At 26.2% G+C, this 5,119-nt stretch overlaps 1 non-coding gene across 1 annotated transcript; it reads right to left on the bottom strand.

Annotated features, from left to right (window-relative positions):
• Positions 1-3,385: 3,385 nt before the first annotated feature.
• On the bottom strand, positions 3,386-3,504 carry LOC123304718. Its single transcript, XR_006536710.1, has one exon. It is a non-coding gene; the product is annotated as a 5S ribosomal RNA (ribosomal RNA).
• Positions 3,505-5,119: the final 1,615 nt, after the last annotated feature.

Genomic DNA, 5,119 nt, shown 5'->3' on the forward strand with positions numbered 1-5,119 from the left:
AATACACCACCTTGAGCAATTGTTACACCAGATAATAATTTATTTAATTCTTCATCATTACGAATTGCCAATTGTAAATGACGTGGAATGATACGTGTTTTTTTGTTATCACGGGCAGCATTACCAGCTAACTCGAGAACTTCTGCAGCCAAATATTCCATAACAGCAGCCAAATATACTGGGGCACCAGCACCTACTCGTTCAGCATAATTTCCTTTTCGTAATAATCTGTGAATTCTTCCAACAGGAAATTGTAATCCTGCTCGGCTTGATCTTGACTTTGCCTTTCCCTTTACTTTACCACCTTTACCTCGTCCAGACATAGCGAATAAATTTATTTAATTAATATTTTTTTTTGTAAATATAATCACACAGATGTGTACGTTACGGGGATTGTAACATAAATGTTTAAAATGTTATTTGGGTATTTTAATTTATAATATTTATAAAATATAAAACTTTAAAAATAAACCAATCACCTTATAGTATTATTTTCAGCCAATCAGAGAGTAGTATTCATTTTTATTGTTATATCCATCTTCGCGTATATAATACGCTAGTTGTATACACGACACGCTCATACATATACTGACTGGTGTTCTGTAACTATCTGTGTATATTAATTGTTTGTAACAATGCCACCAAAAACAAGTGGAAAAGCAGCAAAAAAAGCTGGCAAAGCTCAAAAAAATATATCAAAGAGTGATAAGAAAAAGAAGAGGAAGCGCAAGGAATCATATGCAATTTACATTTACAAAGTATTAAAACAAGTGCATCCTGATACTGGTATCTCTAGTAAAGCTATGAGTATCATGAACAGTTTTGTTAATGATATTTTTGAACGTATTGCTGCTGAAGCATCACGTTTAGCACATTATAATAAACGTTCAACAATCACAAGTCGGGAAATTCAAACCGCAGTTCGATTATTATTACCTGGTGAATTGGCAAAGCACGCTGTTAGTGAAGGTACTAAAGCTGTTACAAAATATACAAGTTCAAAATAAATAAATCGAAAATATTATTTAATTGATAACATAAAAATACATCAACATATAAAAACGGCTCTCTTTTTAAGAGAGCCATCAAATTTTTTAAATAAGAGTAAATTATTTTTATATATACAAAAAAATTAAATAAACAATTATTAATATCATATTTAATATAAAATTTTATATATTAATAGCTTGAATATATCTATTATTAGTATATCAATATTATTAATTTTAAATATAATAAAGGATATCGCGGAATATATATCGTAAATCAGTGTAATGCAAATGCATTACATTACCTTTATTATTTTCATTTTACATTTACTACTTGTTTATGTACGCTTATAATTATTAGAAAAATATTTTTAATAATTTTAAAAAATAAATGAAATAATAAAAATTTAATAATAAATTATTTATTGAAAGTATAAAAAATGGTATAGCAAAATCTTTATTTTCTTTGATTAAGGCGAAATGTTTTATTAGTTATAAATTCGATAATCTCCTATCGATACTTGTTACTCTTAACTTGTATATATAAAAAATATAATAGTATATTAATTTATAATAAAATTTTTTCAAAAATTCAATAAGTTATTGTAAAATAAAATAGATAATATACAAATTATAATTTATTATTGCAGATATATTACAATAAAAAAAAAAAATAAAAATATTTGGTAATGTATGTTATAAACAAAATAATTTGTTGTAAACAAATTATATAATATGTTATATTTATTAACAAATTTATTTACTCTTATATAAATAAAATTAGTGGCTTCCCAAAAAGGAAAGCCTGTTTAAATTTATCGGATGTATTAAATATTCTTTAATAAATTTACTAAATATTTTAAGTAAATTATTATATTTTCTTAACCTCCAAAACCATACAAAGTACGACCTTGTCGTTTTAATGCATATACAACATCCATAGCTGTAACTGTTTTACGTTTTGCGTGTTCAGTATATGTAACAGCATCCCGAATAACATTTTCAAGGAATACTTTAAGTACACCACGTGTTTCTTCATAAATTAAACCAGAGATACGTTTTACTCCACCTCGTCGTGCTAAACGACGAATTGCAGGTTTTGTAATACCTTGGATATTATCACGCAAAACTTTTCTATGACGTTTTGCACCCCCTTTTCCAAGACCCTTTCCACCTTTTCCTCTGCCAGTCATTTTAATAAAAAATTATTTACAATATTTTAACGAACGGATAACACGTGTGTTAACCTCACAAGTATTGTAATGTATGTGAGCGCCGGTACAATTGTGCCTTTTTATATAAAGCATTAAAGATTTTTTAAGCCACGCCTATACAATTTGATTAGTCCATACTCTGATAGCTATCCAATAGGATATGACAACAAAAATTTTGAAATTTCATATAAATATAAATACAACACATTTATTTCGCATTTAAACATTTGACTTTGTAGTATCAAATTGTCGAATATAATTTTTAAAATTGTGTGTTTTTTTGTAAAAACATTATTATTTGAAAATGGCTAGAACCAAGCAAACTGCACGTAAATCAACTGGTGGTAAAGCACCAAGAAAACAATTAGCAACGAAAGCTGCACGTAAAAGTGCACCAGCAACTGGTGGAGTAAAAAAACCACACAGATATCGTCCTGGTACAGTAGCTTTACGAGAAATTCGTCGTTATCAAAAAAGTACTGAATTGTTAATTCGTAAATTACCATTCCAACGTTTAGTACGTGAAATTGCACAAGATTTTAAAACCGATTTACGTTTTCAAAGTTCAGCTGTTATGGCATTACAAGAAGCTAGTGAAGCCTATTTAGTAGGTTTATTTGAAGATACCAATTTATGCGCAATTCATGCAAAGCGTGTTACAATTATGCCTAAGGATATACAATTGGCAAGACGTATTCGTGGAGAACGTGCATAAGCGTTTTAAATGACAATTTAAAAAAAAAAAAACAAATAAGAAATATTTTCGGTCCTATATATAGGACCAACATATATTATTAAATAAGAGTATATTATTTTTATTAAAAAATATATATATATATATATATATATATATATATATATATATATATATAAATATAAATTATTGAAATAAAATTAAACATTATTAAAATTTTGTTATAATTATAAGCGATTGCTATTTCTAAAAATAAATAAATTTCATAAAATTTATATTATTTTATATTCATTTGAAATATTAAAAAAACTTCTCGCTTTAAAGTAACCATGATATGAGTTATAAATGCAATAAAATTTTATACAAAAAATAATATTTATTTGTTGATGAATAATATAAAAGGTTTACATTTCTAAATAACATATATTTATATATGGTGTGTAAAAAAAAAGAAAAGAAGAAAAATAATTTATATTTTTAATATAAAAAGGCAACCGCACACAGTGTTCCCAAGCGGTCACCCATCCAAGTACTGACTGTGCCCAATGTTGCTTAACTTCGGTGATCGGACGAGAACCGGTGTTTTCAACGTGGTATGGCTGTTGCCAGTAATAAATGAAAATTTTTACAAATATATATTTTTCATAAATATCATTAATATTAAAGTATATTATTAAAATTTTCAATGAAGTAATCAATTTAAATATATACTTATTTATTATACCATATATTTTAAATAAAAATGCAACCGCACACAGTATTCTCAAGTGGCCACCCATCCGTGGTACTGACTGTGGCAAATGTTTCTAAACTATTATTTTATAAAATATTTATACAAAAAATAATTTACTCTTATCAAATATTAATTTGTGGCCTGTATTAAGGCCTATGTTATTTTCATTTTTTAGCAAAAATAATGAAATATTTCAATATATTATTAAAGTAACAGATCATTTCTTTTTTGGTGCTGCTTTTTTAATTTTTGTAGGAGATGATTTGGCAACAGAAGCTTTCTTAGCTTTTGGTGCTTTCGGTTTACGAGCAGGGCTACTTTTGGCAGCGGATTTTGTACTTTTTGCTGGTTTTGCTTTAACTGGTGCTTTTTTTGATGCCGCTGATGATTTTGCAGTAACTTTTTTAGCAGCAGTTGATGATGATGGAGTCGCTTTTTTTGCTTTAGGCTTTTTGGCTGCCAATGATGTAGTTGTGGCTTTCTTTTCTTTTGGTGCCCGTTTACTTTTAGCACTCTTTGCTGAACCTTTTGCTCCACTTTCTTTTTTGGATACTTTTGATTTAGCTGAAGAATTAGATGAAGCGGAAGCAGCCAATTTGAATGAACCAGATGCACCTTTACCTTTAGTTTGTACCAAGGCTCCCTCAGTTACAGCAGCTTTTAAATATTTTTTAATAAATGGTGAAATTTTATCAGAATCCACTTTATAATTTGCAGCTAAATATTTTTTAATTGCTTGTAATGATGAACCACCACGTTCTTTTAAATTTTTAAAATTGCGTTAACAACCATTTCTGATGTACGTGGATGTGTTGGTTTTGAATGTTGTTTTGTACGTTTAGCACCAGAAGCTGTTGCTTTTTTTGTTGGTGTTGTAGAAGCAGCAGTAACCGCAGTTGCTGCAACAGCTGTAGAATTTTCTTCGGCCATATTTTTTACTTTATAAAAATAATGTATTTATTATAAATATTTAAATGATAAAATATAATAATTCTATCAAATAAAAAATAAAGGTTTTCAATTATATCATTATTCACAATAATATAAGTCCCTATGTAAGTCAAAGTACCATGTAGAAAACACATAAAAATTAAATAGTATTTCTAATTTACTGTCGTAGTAAACATGATTTATTTTTTCAATTTCTATAATATATAAAATAATAAATTATAAATTTAATAATAATATTTATTTTATAAATTAAAATATATTTAATTTTTTTATTAACAATTATTAATAAACATAGTTTAATATTAATTATTTCAATCATACAAAACAATAATATTTTTAAGGTAAACTTAAAAAGTATATATTTTTATTTTTTATTTAATATCGATTTATTATAAATTATTAGTATATAAATAATTAAAAAATTTAATATATAAATATATATATTATAGTATAAGATTTCATTTTTAGAAAAACTTTTTTTGTCAATAATGAAAACGTATTATTATGAAATGTGTTAATCGAACATTGACAAAATATA

Source organism: Chrysoperla carnea (genome assembly GCF_905475395.1).
Source record: "Chrysoperla carnea chromosome X unlocalized genomic scaffold, inChrCarn1.1 SUPER_X_unloc_84, whole genome shotgun sequence".
Lineage (NCBI taxonomy): Eukaryota > Metazoa > Arthropoda > Insecta > Neuroptera > Chrysopidae > Chrysoperla > Chrysoperla carnea.